We start from the raw sequence: 17357 nt of genomic DNA on the forward strand, positions 1-17357 counted from the left end.
GGCCCTCTGCTTTATTTTCAGGGTGCCTTACAGGGAACAGGTACTCACTCCTCGAGGGCATGCTCTCCCTGCCTTGGTGCCTGCACAGACCCTATGACTGTGCTATTAACCTGAAGCCTAACACTGATCTACCCAAGGGACGGGTGTACCCTCTCTCCGTGGCAGAGAATAAAGCCATGTCCGAATATATTCAGGAAAATCTCCAAAAAGGCTTCATAAGACCCTCCAAGTCTCCTGCTGGTGCAGGTTTCTTCCTTGTGGGGAAGAAGAACGGAACCTTGCATCCATGTATCAATTACAGGGGTCTCAACGAAATAACAGTGAAAGATTGTTACCCCCTGCCTCTGATATCAGAGCTTTTTGACAGACTACAGGGAGCCAAGATCTTCTCCAAGCTTGATCTGAAAGGAACCTACGACTTACATCACATTCGAGCTGGTGATGAGTGGAAAATGGCCTTCAACACCCGGGATGGTCACTTTGAATATTTAGTGATGCCCTTTGGCCTGTGCAACGCCCCGGCTGTCTTTCAAAATTTAATGAAAGACATCTTCCGGGATCTCCTACATAAATGTGTCATTATATATCTGGGCGACATCTTGATATTCTCTCAAGACATGACCACTCACATAGAGGATGTCAAAGGAGTACTGCAAAGACTCTGTGAGAACCATCTCTACGCCAAGCTATCCAAATGTGAATTCCACAAGGAATTAGTGCCCTTCTTGGGTTACATCGTTTCCAATCAAGGCTTTCAAATGGATCTACAGAAGCTGGAGAGTATCAAGAAATGGGTACAACCCATTTCTCTGAAGGCTCTCAGACGTTTCTTAGGTTTCACCAACTATTACAGGACTTTTATCAAGAACTACTCCTCACTCACAGTTCAGCTTACAGCTATGACAAAGAAAGGTGCCAACATTACAAATTGGTCTCCGGAGGCAATAGCTGCATTCCAGAAATTAAAAGATGCCTTTTCAAACAAGCCGTGTCTCCGACATCCGGATCCCACCAAGTCTTTCATCGTGGAGGTTGATGCCTCAGATGTGGTCATAGGGGCTGTATTAAGTCAGGCCAGTGATTCAAAAGTTCTACAACCATGCTCATTCTTCTCCCGTCGCTTCTCTCCAGCAGAGAAAAATTATGGAATAGGAGATAAAGAACTCCTGGCTATAAAGATGGCATTCGAAGAATGGTACCCTTGGCTTGAAGGAGCACAACATCAAGTCACTGTCTATACGTACCATAAGAATCTGGAGTACCTCCGCCACGCACAGTGCCTGAATCATAGACAAGTGAGATGGTCTCTGTTTTTCAACAGATTCAACTTTGTGCTAAAATACCGCCCTGGAGATAGGAATATCAGAGCAGATGCCTTGTCTCGCTCATTCCTCTCAGAGGACATTCCTGAGGAACCGCAACATATCATTAACCCAGAAAGGGTTATTTTGGCAGCGACACATTCAGTACCTGCAGAAAAGACTATCGTACCCAAGAACCTCAGAAAGAAATTATTAGCATGGACTCACGACTCTAAACTGGCAGGACACCCTGGCCAACGCAGAACTCTGTCTAAGTTACAAAACTTTTATTGGTGGCCCACCATGAAGAAAGACACATTCTCTTACGTTGCTTCCTGTGTAAATTGTGCCAGACAGAAGACGCCACCTGGTCGTCCTTGGGGTTTGCTCCAACCCTTGCCAGTACCAGATGAACCACGGACACACATCGCCACAGACTTCATGGTAGACTTACCACTATCTGGAGGAAACAACACGATTTGGGTAACTGTTGACCAGTTCTCAAAGATGGCTCACTTTGTGGCTCTCCCTGACTTACCCACCACCATGGAGCTCACCAAGCTCTTCATCACACATCTTCCACCTCCACGGCATGCCTAAGCACATAGAGTCCGATCGAGGAGCCCAATTCACAGCAAAGTTCTGGAAGGCACTATGCAAGAAGTTTGATATTTCTCTAGACTTCAGCTCAGCATATTATCCACAATCCAACGGGCAAACAGAGAGAATGAACAGGACACTCAAGCAGTTCATTTGTGCCTACGTGAACACTCGCCAGAATGATTGGAGTGAACTGTTGCCCTGGGCAGAATTTGCCATCAATTCTCATCCAGCAACATCCACTGGATCAACACCATTTGAAGTGGTTTACAGACGACTACCACTGCCAATTCCATTATCAGTGTCATCCCCGGCAGCTCAATCTACTGCCAAAGATATTCAACAACTATGGACTCAGACAAAAGAGATGCTTCTTTCACGCAGGACTTTGAGCTAAAAAGGATACAATGTTCCCACTGCAAGGCTCCTGAGTTTCAGCCTGGTGATAAAGTCTGGCTATCCACTAAGCACTTGAGACTTAAACTACCTTCAGCTTGCTTCACTTCTCGCTTCGATGGACCATTTCCCATTCTCCGATGACTGGGCAACCTCACCTATAGTCTGAAGCTACCATCTGCATTGAAGATCCACAATGCATTCTACGTCTCACTATTTGAAGCCATTGATCCTTAGTGAGTTCTCCAACAAGACACCAGAAGCTACACCAATAGATGCAGAAGAAGACATTGAATATAAAGTAGACGCTATTCTCGATGTGAGAATAAGAGGCAGAGTATGGGAATACCTTCTATCTTGGGAAGGCTATGGACCTGAAGAAAATTCTTGGACTCCATTGGCCAATGTACTGGATAAAGAGATGCTGCAAGACTTCCATAGATTGCATCCTCAAAAACCAAGACCTGATAGGAAACAGCATGGATGCCCTTTGAAGGGGGGTACTGTTGCATCCGTCGGTGCTAGACGGCTTCGCCCCATTTGCCTCACCTTATTCATGGCTCCTCCCGCCTACCTAGGAAAGATGGCTACTGCCGCATCTACAAGCCGACCTCTCCGGCGTCCCCGGAACAGCTATGGTGCTGGCTTCCACCATGCTCCTCCCAAGTACCTACTAGGGTGCGTGCATGTGTGTCACCCATGTCTTTATGCAACCCTTGCCGCGAACCTCGGGGGCGTTCCCCCATACTGACGTCACGCCATTCGGGTATATACCATCTTCTATTTTGCAAGCTCGTTGAGTTAGCAAGGACTTGTATAGACTTGTCTCCAGATACGTTCCGTTCCTGTCTACGTTACTCTGATGCTTCTGTGCTGCCGCTGGAAGCTCTCTCTCTCTGCCCTTCGGGGTAACTGCTAACCTGGGTACCCGCTCCTTGGGGGCCCTCTGCTTTATTTTTAGGTTCCTTACAGGGAATAGGTACTCGCTCCTTGAGGGCCTGCTCTCCCTGCTTGGTGCCTGCACTTACTTCTACAACCTGGTGGAATCGCCTATCTACTGCAAACACATAGTGAGTACACTAACTTTGTCTATCTTATCCACAGTACTTCCTTGCTGGGAAACCTGCTTCGGAACCTCTCAATACCAATGGGGTGAGAAGGGCTCCCTTTGCCGAGGTCCCTGAGACTACAACTACCAGACTGCCTTACTACTGCCACCTCTGGTGGTACTCTTCAAAGCTGTCTAATAAAGAACTAACTGTGTTTGTGCATCTTAGTCTATCCTAGTACTGTGGCTTCTCATGGGGCTCCTCCCTGTGGGTGTGGTCATCTGCCCCTGGACCCAAGGATCCACCCAAACACCGCTCATTCATAACACTGCCAACCAGGCTAGCGATAAGCAGAGCTGTTTGATGATGTGGACAATGGTGGATATTGGCTGAGAAGACTGAATCCACTGTGATTTTAGAGTCTACTGCATTACTCTCTTGGCAAGGTGAGCCATGGGAGTGACATGCACCGAGGAGGCCATATGACCCAATAAGACCAGAAAATGACGTACAGTTGAATGTTGTCAAGACTGCAGTTGATGGGCCAGAGAAGCAAGAGTGAAAGCTCGATCCCGAGGTAGGAAGGCTTTTGCTTTTGGAGTGTCCAAGTCTGCCCCTATGAACGACAGGGTCTGAGACGGAACTAGCCTGGATTTTGGATATTTTGAGGAACCCTAGGGAGATCAGGGTATGCAAAGTGAGACGTAGGGACGTCAGTGCAGTTTGCTGAGTGGGAACCATGATCAACCAATAGTCGAGATAGGGGTAGACGTGGACAATTTGACTCCTGAGAAAGGCAGCTACCACTACAAGGCACTTGGTTGAGACTCGTGGGGCAGATGCTAGGCTGAATGGTAACGCTCAATATTGGAAGTGTTTTGGGCCTACTAGGAACTGCAGGAATCTATGATGTGACATAATAATTGAAATCTGTGTGTAGGCGTCCTGGAGGTCTAGAGAGCAGAGCCAGTCTTCCCTTTGGAGAAGGGGGAAAAAGAGAGCCCAAGGTCACCATCTTGAACTTTTCTCTTTGTAGGTATTTGTTTAAGGTGTGAAGATCCAGTATTGGGTGAACATCACCTGACCTTTTTGGTATCAGGAAATACCGGGAATAGAACCCCTGCCCCTGTTGGGAGAGGGGCACTGGCTCTATTGCTCGGGACTGGAGGAGGAGGGTGACATCATATGTGAGGACTACCATCCTGCTTGTCCTGTGAGAAGAGATTATACATTTTCTAAATAAATACATTATTTAAAAAAAGTACTTAAACCCTTCCTTAAATTCTATTTAACTAAGAACAAAGTATTATGCCTACAACAGTATTTCAAAATTGACAGATAATTGGAGCAGTCGAGAGTAGAGGAAACCAAACAAATGGATACTAAGGATCATAGTTGGTCACTGTTAACATTGCAACCAAAATTGACTTTGTAGCAAATGAGGAAAGAAATACTTGTATTGAAGAATATGTGTGTATATATCAACAAGCAGAATGCACCCCTCTCTCCTGTTCAACACAATAACACAGAGCAAACATACTGTAGACAATCAAAAACTACCACTACATGCATTTACAGTGGGGCCACCAGAAAGCAGCGATCAAATTTCACTTAAAAACTGGATGAAGGTTGATAAAATATAATCTGCCTTAGGATCACGTACCCATCCCCGATCCACTAGGTATTTGTAACTTCAACCATTGCCTGTAGCATTGCCAACTGTCTTGGAACTTCTGCATCTTATCATTCTTTAAGGCAGTCAGTTTTTCCATGTAGTAAATCCATTTAAATGTGTATCAGCTCATCCTATTTGAGTTGGAATATGAGGTTGGAATTCTGTGCCTGTTTTGAATGACTAATGTAGTGGTGTTAGATCATCCTTGATTGTTTAGTATTTATGTGTTTTTCTTGTATTATTCCTCTCTGTTTAAGCCTATGTATCACTACTGCTCAATTAATGTGAATAAAAATACAAATTATAAAAAAAACAAAACTGGATGGAGGACATTAAGGAAAAGTACTGCAATAGCATTTAACTTTCAAAAGAGCGACTACGATAAAATGAGGAAAATAGAAAAAACTAAAAGGTACAACTACAAAGATTAAGAGTTTACATCAGGCATGGACATTGTTTAAAAATATCATCTTGAAAGCCCAGACTAGATGTTTTCCACACATTTAAAAAAAGCAGAAGGAAGGACAAATGACTACTAGCATAGTGTAGCATATTCCAGCCTGCCGCAGCCTCAGGCATAGTCCAGGAACACAATGAGACTTGACTAGTCCAGTTCTTGTGCAAGTATTTATTTACAGTGCTTCACACTTACAGGAACAAAATAGTGTTATGACCGTTGGCCGCGGGCGGCCATGACTGACTCAACTCACGTCTTGTACTGCCCCGCTCTCCTCTCCAGGTGAACTCGCGGCTGGGGCTAGCTGCTACAGCCGCATACCTCTGGATTCCCGAGATTCCTCATGGAGGCTGGGATGCCACTGACTAGGGGTGTGCATTCGTTTTGAACTTAAATGTAAAACGCAACTTATTTTTTTTTTTTAAAAAGTGATGAGGCGTAAACGATCGGATTTCCAACTTATTCAACATAGCTATGTTGAATACGTTGGAAATCGCGATTGTTGATCTAAATAAAAATTTAAACCCCTCACCCTCCTTAATCCCCCCCCACAAGACTTACCAAAACTCCCCAAGCTGGCCAAAAGTTCCGTGAGGGTCCGGGAGCGGACGCGCGGGGAATCACGTGACGTCCGCGTCACTCCGATGTGACGCCGACGTCACGTGGTCCATCGCGGTTCCGCTCCCGGACCCCTCGTTGGACCCAAACGGCACTTTTGGCCAGCTTGGGGGGGCCTCCTGACCCCCCCAAGCTGGCCAAAAGTGCCTTTTGGGCCCAACGAGGGGTCCGGGAGCGGACCCGAGGGGAATCACGTGACGCCGCATCACTCCGACGTGGCGCCGACGTCACGTGATTCCCCTCAGGTCCGCTCCCGGACCCCTCGTTGGGCCCAAAAGGCACTTTTGGCCAGCTTGGGGGGGGGCCTCCTGACCCCCCCAAGCTGGCCAAAAGTGCCTTTTGGGCCCAACGAGGGGTCTGGGAGTGGACCCGCGGGGAATCACGTGACGCCGCGTCACTCCGACGTGACGCCGACCTCACGTGCTCCTTGCAAAGGAGTTCAGAAATGGCGTCCTGACCCCGCTGGACCACCAGGGAGTTTTGGTAAGTCTGGGGGGGGGGGGGATTAAGGCGGGTGAGGGGTTTAAATTTTTATTTGCACATATGGACATAGACTCAACTTATGGAATTCTCCATATGTCCATATTGACCGCAAATGACCCCCCCTTTCGACTTATGAACTTAAACTTTTGGTCTGCACATCCCTCCCACTGACCCACATGCCGACTCCGGGCCTTCCTAGGCACATGCGCACACCACGGGCCTCCTTTTAAAGGCCCAATGGCAGGAACCTCAGGGGCATCCCCGACTGATGACATCAATAGGTTGGGATTTATAAGCACCTCCCTTGGCATATGCTAACCGACTGGGCAATGAGTTCCTTCGCCTACTGGTCCTTGCACCTGTCTCCTTGGACCCGTGGTTCTTGCCTTGGATCTAACTGCGGCTTTGGAATCTCGCTCGGGTACCCACTCCTGGGGGCCTGCTCACGCTTCCTGTGGGAGACGTGGTCTCCAGGCTTTCCCGCTCCTTGGGGTAGTCCCTGCGCCTTCCAGAGGTCCTGCTTGCTGGCTTCCCTACTCCTTGGGGTTGCCTCACGAACTGCCTATCAGAAATTGCTTCTCTGCGCTCCCCCGCTCTTTGGGGTAGCATCTACCTTACTACTTGGAGACTCGACTCTGCGCTCCCTCGCTCCTCGGGGCAGTGCCTACGTTCTATACCAGTGACTGTACTCTGCGCTTCACCGCTCCTCAGGGCAGTGCCTATGTTTCTCTACCAGAGACTTTACTTTACACAGTCCCGCTCCTCAGGGCAGCTTACATCACTACTTCGAAGACTCGACTCTGTGCGTCCCCGCTCCTTGGGGCAGCCCTACATCATTACACCAGAGCCTCTGTCACTACGCTGTCTCACCCCCGGAACAATATCTGCAGCACTCCTCCAGGAGTTTCTGTCTCACTCTCCCTGCTCCTCGGTGCCTGCCTAGCACTCCTCTGTCGGAAGTTCCTGCTCGGGTACTTGTATCTCCAGTCCTGCCTGAGTGTGTGTCCTCCAAACTATGTTTCTTGTCCCGCTCCTCGGGACATCTCACAGTAGGGGTGTGCATTCGGTCCCTACATATTGGCAATCCGCAACGGATGTTGCCATATTCGTTGTATTCATGGGGAAGCGAAACGTATCGCGATTCCCCACGAATACACGAATCTTTGCCGAATTATTAGGCCGCCTAAATAAATCAATTTAAACAAACCCCCCACCCTCCTGAACCCCCCCCCCCCAAGACTTACCAAAACTCCCTGGTGGTCTAGCGGGGGGTCCGGGAGCGATCCCCTGCACTCTCACACCCTCAGTGCCGGTTTCATCATGGCACCGATAGCCTTTGACCTACTATGTCACAGGGGCTACCGGTGCCATTGGTCAGCCCCTGTCACATGGCCATCAGCGCCATCTTGTGCTCCTACCATGTGACAGGGGCTGACCAATGGCACCGGTAGCCCCTGTTACATAGTATGGGCAAAGGCTATCGGTGCCATGATGAAACCGGCACTGAGGGTGTGAGAGTGCAGGGGATGGCTCCCGGACCCCCCGCTGGACCACCAGGGAGTTTTGGTAAGTCTTGGGGGGGGGGGTCAGGAGGGTGGGGGTTTGTTTAAATTGATTTATTTAGGCGGCCGAATAATTCGGCGAAGATCCTTGTATTCGTGGGGAATCGCGATACGTTTCGCTTCCCCATGAATACAACGAATCTGGCAACATCCGTTGCGGATTGCCATTATGTAGGGACCGAATGCACACCCCTACTGTGAGATGTCCCGAGGAGTGGGACAAGAAACATAGTCTGGAGGAGACACACTCAGGCAAGACTGGAGATACAAGTACCCGAGCAGGAACCTCCGACAGAGGAGTGCTAGGCAGGCCTCGAGGAGCAGGGAGAGTGAGACAGGAACTCCTGGAGGAGTGCTGCAGATATTGTTCCTGGGGTGGGACAGCGTAGTGACAGAGGCTCTGGTGTGATGATGTAGGGCTGCCCCGAGGAGCGGGGACACACAGAGTCGAGTGGGGGGTTGTAGTTAATTTTAATTTTAGCTGGAACATGAATAGAAATCGCCGTATTAACATATCGGGGCGCCTTACGGCTGAATGCAACATATCTGCTCCCCGACGAATCTGAATCCCAAATGCAACGTATGGCCTCCCTCTGCACATCCCTATCTCACAGTATTCTCTCTGCAAGCACCTGCGATCATGTGACAGTGACACAGGACATTCTCTCTCTCTACTATTTCTATGTGTCCCCTGCTGCAGCTGACCTCACCTCCCAATGGTGAGGACCTGTGGGGCTCCTCCCCGCAGGTTGTATCAACCCTCACCTTGGGCCATGGGTCCACGAAACCCATGAATCCTAACAAATAGTGGCTCACGTTGCGTCAGATACAATTTTCAGGTAAAAGATACTCCGTGAGCATATACTAGAAGGTCCTACCAGCTTCCTGGGGTTTCCTCAAGCTTTCTAGGCCTGGGTTCTTATGGAAAGGTGAAAGGAACCTCCGTTCACCCAGAATCCCTTGTGGCATTCTGCCTTAAGGAGGACTGGGTTAGAAATCTGAACTGGGTTCCTTAAGGTAGAATGGGGAAGTTGTCGTACACTCTGTCCCACTCTGTCCCATACTCTCCTCCTCAGCTCGGTCTTGTCAGATCAAGTATTCAGATGTGCCCAGGGCACACCCCAGCTCTGTCTCAAGTGCCTCTCTCCTCCGGTCATATTGTCTCCAGCACTGATGAGCTGTCTTCATAATGTTGCAAAATGGGGATAATCATTTTATAAGAACATAAGAACATAAGAAAATGCCATACTGGGTCAGACCAAGGGTCCATCAAGCCCAGCATCCTGTTTCCAACAGTGGCCAATCCAGGCCATAAGAACCTGGCAAGTACCCAAAAACTAAGTCTATTCCATGTAACCATTGCTAATGGCAGTGGCTATTCTCTAAGTGAACTTAATAATTTGATTTGTAATATTGTTGTTTATATTTTTATCATGTGAGTTGTGAACCACTGTGATGGTACCCCCAAACGAAGGTATAGAAAAATTGTCAAATAAATAAATCTTGATCCAGGACTACTGAGTACAGAAGCTTGGGGAGGACAGCCACTTCTAACACGGTTTGTCCTGCAGTGGTCATGAAGAAGACAAGGGAAGTTGAATACTTCTGTTCGCCCCCATGTTTACATGTCAATATCTCCCTTTAAGAAAAGGTCCTTGACATAATAGGTCCTAGCAAATGTATGTTTTGCTATAGCTGGAATCTACCAAGGCCTGGGTAGAGGCTTCTTCAAGTTCCACCTGTATTATAAAGTCCTTAAGTCATGCACACATAACAACCACAGTATTGCAGCTTTGGAGTTTTGACAACCTGTGTTCCCAAGCATTTTCTGACATGCTCTGTCCCCATTATTTGCTCCTTCTCCCATTGTTCCGCTAGCTTGCGTTCACACTCCAGGTCATCAAGCCAAAGACATTCTTCCTTTGCATTACCTTCTCTTTTACAGAAAGAGCACTCTCATGGTACTGGTCAGGTTTTTGCCCTACAGCAAATATTCTTAAATATTCTTTGGTTACCAGCTGCCTATATGGACAGTGTCTCCTTCATGCTCGTTCTCCGCACAAAGGGCACAAAAAGAGAAGGTCTGCAGGCCCTGTTTCTGGGTTGTTCCCATCTCTCCGGATTCCCCTTTTTTTTCAGGTTGTGGGTAGTCACTGCTTCAGTGTGTTATTTTTTAGTATGTGTTCTTCTGTGGGTTGTTGGCTGGATCACTAAGCTAATGACCATAGATGTTACAGGGAATATAGCATAATAAAATAAGCCACTTCTAACTTTGTATATAAAAATTTGGATTTATTCTGATTAGAAAATATAGAAGAATTATAATTGTTTTTGGCATCAGATAATATATTGTTAAACAAACTTGATAACAGATGACAAGAAGTAAATAAACATCTTATAATTGCAATTTGCATAATGTATACTGTATATGTAGCGTCTATACTAATATTTTCTAGGGATCTCTAAGGATAATATAATAATAATGTGGCATAATTCTAAATTCCTCGCTTTCATCTCTCCATTGACATTTACTCCAAATCATCCTGATGGACTAGGTCAGGTGGGGAGACAGCTTGCAGAGATGACTTCTTCTTTTGATCTTCTCCTTTGTCCCCCAAAGATTGCATTATAAATAGCACCCTTTTATAATTTTCTCAACACATTGAAAATGTAATTGAGAACAAGTATCTCTTTCTGATTGGATGTTTATTTCAGTCCTTTTTCTCAAAATAGGTCTTCATGTACCAGTCTTATATGGATAGCCAAGCTACAAGATATTACTAACCAGAAATGGTCATGGCTATAAGCAGGGCTAGTTTGTACCACACAGCAACAATTGTCCATCTGCAGTATTTTTAATCAGATCAATGACTGCATCTTTGCCTGATGGACAGCAGCATATGGCATACTATTTTAAATCCTCAGCAGTTCTTGTCAGTCTTCCAGCATGCACTGACTATTGTAGTGTATTTAAAGAAATGCTCTTTTTATGATTAAACAGTCATTTTCAATGTGTGCGTATCAATGCAACAAAAAAATACAAGACTCAATTACTCCTCCATTATACTACATAGATATGCTTTGGCTATACCAACAGTCCTTTCCCAAGTGTCCTTTCTGTCCACAGTTAAAATATGTGGACGAGATTGGCATCTGAAAAAGGGTACAGAGGCCATGCCCCCTTCATCGGAGGTTCATTGCTGAGGTCCTATATCCTCTGTCCTATGCCAAGGAATGGTTACGGGTTGCCTCTCTATGCCCCTTATGCCAGTATGTATTGACAGTGCCTGGTGGAAGGCTTCTGCCACTTCCATTGCTCTCTCCAAGGTGAGCCCAGTGTGCTGGCAGAACCAGTTCTGCATGGGCCAGTCTAGACCATCTAGGATCTGCTACATGAGTATCTGATGGGCTACTTCCAGTCCTGATCTTTCCTCCAGCTGGAGCCACTTCCAATCTGCATCTTTAATTTGGTGAAAGAGGTTTCTGGTGCACCAGAACTGCTGCCAATATTGTTCTGGGGGGTACCCGCTCTCTGTAGTATAGAAGCCTTAACATCCTCATAGTCCTCCCAGCTGGATTAGCTGCTTGAAAGCTGCTTGACTCTTGCCAGTGAACAAATTCACTAAATTGTTTAGCTGGTTTCCAGCCAGGCCGATAGGTGGATGATTCATTTAAAGTTTTTTAGAAAAATCTCCGGGTCTTCTCCTACTTTCATCTTAAACAGGATTTGTGAAAGTGAGGGTGCCTGAGGTATTCTGGACAGAGCCGTTTGCAGGGCCTTGCCTAGCTGAGTTAAGACTGCACTTTGTTGCGTTAATTAGTTTAGCAGCCATTGCTGTTTATATATTCATGTTTGCAGAGCATTCTGCAACAGTTGTTACCCAATGGTCGGGACCTGGATTACTTCCTCCATTTTATCTTCCTTTGGGGCCAGCTCCCAAATGGATAACTCACATGTAGCAGTGTAAACAAAAACACCTGCTGGCATGTCTGGCCCTAACTTACTATTTGACTCCTGATTGTCCAGGCAGGGATAGCTCCCTTGGCCTGCTGCAGTAGAATTTGAAGTCTGAGAGCCTCAGGAAAGAAAACTCTGCAAGGAGTTTTTTTTTTTTCCTTCTGGGAGATTGTTGTTTTTACTTGTGCTTCCCGCTATAGCAAAAAAAAAATCCATGAACTGACACCACGTATAGCATATTTGGGCCTGCTGTGGCCTCGGGAATAGTCCAGGAATACAATGAGAATTGACTAGTCCAATTCTGTTGAAAATATTTATTTAAAGCACAAAATAGTGGCTCATCTTGTGTCACATACAATTGTCAGGTAAAGATACTCCGTAGGGATTTACCAGAAGGTCCTACCAGTTTCCTGGGGCCTCCTCAAGCTTTTGGGTTCTTATGGTAACAGAGAACTAGAAGGTTTATTTGTTTACTTTTCCCCAGAAGTCTCAGAGGACACAATCAGTTATTTAGGGTTCAGCTTTCCAACCCCTGTATTCTTTCTAACATACTTTATCCTAGCAGTCCCAACAGAGAGCACTGTGATTTGTTTAGGCTTTAGCTTTTATGCCACCCCTCACTCCCCACTGTTTCCAGTAGCAGAGACCTAAAAGGTTCATTTGCATATTTTACCGAGCAGAAGACTCTGGAGGATACTGTAAGCCATATAGGATTCATTTTTCATAGACCCCCACACTGTTTTCAGCAGCAGAAAACTGGAAGCTTTATTTGTATACCTTTCCCAGCAGCCCCAGCAGAGGACTCCAGAGGATATTATAAATCAGCTAGGTTTTAAATTTCATAGCCCTGTATTCTTTCTAATAGCAGAGGACCTGAAGGCTTATTTTCATACTTTTCCCAGGAGCCTCAGTAAGAAATTCCAGTGGACACTATGAGCCTATTAGTTTTCAACTTTCATATCCCCCATACTCTTTTTTTGATTTTTACAAATGAGGACCTGAAGACTTGTTTGCATACTTTTCCTAGCAAAGGGCTCTAGAAAGCACTATGAGCTATCTAGGTTGAAGTTGTACTGTTTTCAGCAGTATTAAACTGGAAGCTTCATTTTCATACTTCTCCAAGCAGTAGCCCTAGCAGAGGTCTCTTGAGGATATTGTGAGCCATCTAGGTTTCAACTTCCTCAGCCTAGGTTCTTTCTAGCAACAGAAGATATAGTAACAGAGAATTAGTTTAAAACAAAGGTCAATAAGGTGTGTACTGGGTAGTTATAAGTAGATTAATTGTAGTCTCTGGAGGATCACTGACAGACAAATATAAAATAAACCAATAGTTTAAAAGTACTTTAAATTAGTTTGGACATCCCTATTCCTGTAGAAATTTTAAATTGCTAACAACTGAACAAAATTAAGACATAGTGAGAGGGGGAACTATGCAGTTGAGTACCACATGTATAATTATCTACCAGTTGGTGAGAGGTTGTATGTGTGCACTTGGTACAAAGAGCTCATATCCCTCAGCGAGCGAGTTTGATATTTGGAGGCTAGAGTGGCTAGGGCTTAGGCTGTCATGGGGGCAGGCTGTGTTGTAGCTGAGGGGAAGAGCTCAGCCTGGGGAGGGCAGGCTGTACTGGGCTACTAGGAAGGGATTGGCTTGGGGGGGCTGGCTGTTCTGAGGCTGAGGGGGGTGAGGGAAGGCTATGCTGGGGCTGGGGTCACAGGGGTGGGTGCAGACTGTGTTGAGGATGGAGGAGAGAAAGGCAGGCTTGTGGGATTGGGAGGGCTGTTCTGGGGCTGGAGAGGGGTAGGCAATTAAGAGGAACCTCTGGGATATCTCCATGGGTGGCTGTGCTACAGCTGCTGCTGGGAGGTGGTGGGGAGAGAAGACTATGATGGGGGTGAGTAAATTGTACTTAGGCTCTGACTGGTAGAGATGTGCAGCCAAAAAGTTTTCGTTGCGTACGTGATACTTATTCGTGGGGGGTCAATTCCGTTTCATGCGGAAGTATGGAGAATTGCATAAGTTTTCGATCTGTAAATATGTTACTACGGCGAGTTAAATTAGTGTCCCAGCTAAAATTAAAATTAACTACAACCCCCCACCCTCCTGACCCCCCCAAGACTTACCAAAACTCCCTGGTGGTCCAGCAGTGGGGTCCGGGAACTCATTCACACACTCGGTGCTAGTTTCATCATGGCGCCGATAGCCTTTGTCACAGGGGCTACCGGTGCCATTGGTCAGCCCTTATCACATGGTCATCGGCGCCATCTTGTGCTCCTACCATGTGACAGGGGCTGACCAATGGCACCGGTAGCCCCTGTGACATAGTATGGGCAAAGGCTATCGGTGCCATTTTGAGTCCTGGCATCGGACGGCAGGTCGCTCCGGGACCCCTGTTGGACCCACAGGGACTTTTGGCCAGCTTGGGGGGGGGCCTCCTGACCCCCACAAGACTTGCCAAAAGTCCAGCGGGGGTCCTGGAGTGACCTCCTTGAACGTCGGCCGTCCGATGCCAATACTCAAAATGGTGCCGATTGCCTTTGCCCTCACTATGACGGCGATCGGCGCCATTTTGAGTATTGGCACCGGCGTTCAAGGAGGTCGCTCCTGGATCCCTGCTGGACTTTTGGCAAGTCTTGTGGGGGTCAGGAGGCCCCCTCAAGCTGGCCAAAAGTCCCTGTGGGTCCAACAGGGGTCCCGGAGCGACCTGCCGTCCGATGCCAGGACTCAAAATGGCGCCGATAGCCTTTGCCCATACTATGTCACAGGGGCTACTGGTGCCATTGGTCAGCCCCTGTCACATGGTAGGAGCACAAGATGGCGCCGATGACCATGTGACAGGGGCTGACCAATGGCACCAGTAGCCCCTGTGACAAAGGCTATCGGCGCCATGATGAAACTAGCACCGAGGGTGTGAATGAGTTCCCGGACCCCACCGCTGGACCACCAGGGAGTTTTGGTAAGTCTTGGGGGGGTCATTAGGGTGGGGGGTTTAAATTTTTATTTAGGCCGAATAAAACAGAAATCTGTTTAATACGTGGGGAGTCGCGATGCATTTCGCCTCCCCACGTATTTAACAGATAGTAAAAAATAAGTAGCGGATTACAAATCCGTGGAAAACAGATGCACATCCCTACTGACTGGGAAGGTAGGCTATGCTGGGACTGGAGGGAGGGTAATTCATAGGGGTCATCAGGGAGTTTCCACAAGTGTCAGCCAGTAAAAATAATCTTAAAAACAAAGTACATACATAACAGGTAATAATAAAAGCTCAAGAGTAAACAATAAAAACAAATACAAATTAGTCATGAGACATTTCAGTACAATAAAACAAAACTAAAAAACTGTAACACCAAACAAGACACAATAGGCCATAATTAAAATTAAAACAAAACGAAGCTAAAAGCTATCTACCTTATAAATGGCCTGTGACCGACGGCCCGCAAATGCGCAGTAGAGCGCAGCTCTACTGCGCATGTGCGGGCAAGGATGTCGATCAGAAAAAAAAAATGGCGGTGGGGCCGCAGGAGCGGGAGGAGAAGCAGCGGCGCCGCGCGCGGTGCCGCTGCTTCTCCTCCCCAGATCTGCCGGCAGATCTCGGGGGGGGGTGTCACTCCCGCGCCCCCCCCACCGAGATCTGCCGGCAGATCTCGGGGGGGGGGTGTCACTCCCGCCCCCCCCCCGAGATCTGCCGGCAGGAGCGGGAGGAGATCTGGGGGGGGGGGCGGGAGTGACACCCCCCCCCCGAGATCTGCTGGCAGATCTCGGGGGGGGGGGTGTCACTCCCGCGCCCCCCCCACCGAGATCTGCCGGCAGATCTCGGGGGGGGGGGTGTCACTCCCGCGCCCCCCCCACCGAGATCTGCCGGCAGATCTCGGGGGGGGGTGTCACTCCCGCCCCCCCCCCCCCAGATCTGCCGGCAGATCTCGGGGGGGGCACTGCCGCGCGCGCGGGAGTGACCCCCCCCCCGAGATCTGCCGGCAGGAGCGGGAGGAGTTAATGGAGCCGGGTGAGGGTTGCGGGAAGTCGCGCTTACGGCGCCGGGAGGAAATGGAGGTGGGTGAAGGGAGGGAGGGAGAGGGGGACTGAGTGAGTGGGAGGGAGGGAGAGGGGGGACTGAGTGGGAGGGAGTGAGGGAGAGGGGGGACTGAGTGAGAGGAGAGGGAGGGTGGAGAGGAGTGGGTGGGGGTGGGGGAGGGGGGTGGTGAAGAGTGAGGGGAGAGAGAATGAGGGGGAGGTGAGAGACAGAGGGATGTAGCCCGTTTTAACGGGCTTTACGGCTTGTGTAATATAAAACAAGGCACAATGGACCAAAGATATAACTGTTCAAAACCCCCAGATCATACAATCCTAAAGTTAAGATAAAACAGAATAACACCCAGGTAATTCAAAAGGCCTGCTGAAATAAATATGCTTTTACTAACTTACAAGTGATGGCTTGCTCTTAATCTCCAAATCTTGAATCTCTCTGCTTTCTTCTTTCTCTCCATGGACAAGAGCAACAGATGGACAGTTGTTTCCTCTCCACACAACATGGCACCAGCTTAACACCTCAAGGTATTAGCTGGGTTCGCTTATTCCATACTCCCTTCTGTTCCAAGACCCCACACTTCTCACCACTCCTATGAAGATCTTCATTTAGTCCTGGAATACTGACCAGGGTCATCTTCTCCTTGAAGATAGATTCGAAGTGAGATAGTTATTCCTTCAAAGTGGGGACACTCTCCACTTCAAAGCTGGAACCCTCAGGAACAGCATTACAATGCCAGAAGCACCACCACAGGAACTGACTTTGTGGCCTTCTGCATTCATAGCAGTAACTTAGACAGGATGCAGACTTACTCGCGCTTCAAATTCTTTCCCCAGAGCAACTGATTGGAATATTCTCTCGAGTATCTAGCCAACACTATGCTATTATAGCCACACCTAGAGGGAAGACTATAGAATATGGTTCAGTCCTCTCCCTACTCTTTTCATCCTCAATATGTCCTCCAAAGGAAGGAACATCAATCTTAGCAAAGGGTCCATAGGTCCCTTTGCACTTAGAGTGATTTGAGAAACTGGATGCACTCAATGTGTCAAGCTAGACTTGCAGCTAATTGGTATCTTTGCTGTAAAGAACATGCTTATGACATGCATTACAGTACAGTCTGCAAGAAGCCTCATAATAATCATGCTATCTAATACTAATGTATATAATTATAGCTCATTATATTTTCAGTTGCTTAGAAAAGGATTTTTGCAGTGTAAACAGACCATC

At 47.7% G+C, this 17357-nt stretch overlaps 1 protein-coding gene across 1 annotated transcript in view; it reads left to right on the forward strand.

Moving 5' to 3' along the window:
- The window catches only part of LOC115083294 (dynein heavy chain 5, axonemal-like), a 1259434-nt gene that overhangs the window by 168086 nt on the left and 1073991 nt on the right, over positions 1-17357 (forward strand). The window lies entirely within an intron of this gene.

This window comes from Rhinatrema bivittatum, chromosome 2 (genome assembly GCF_901001135.1).
Source record: "Rhinatrema bivittatum chromosome 2, aRhiBiv1.1, whole genome shotgun sequence".
Taxonomy (NCBI): Eukaryota; Metazoa; Chordata; class Amphibia; order Gymnophiona; family Rhinatrematidae; genus Rhinatrema; species Rhinatrema bivittatum.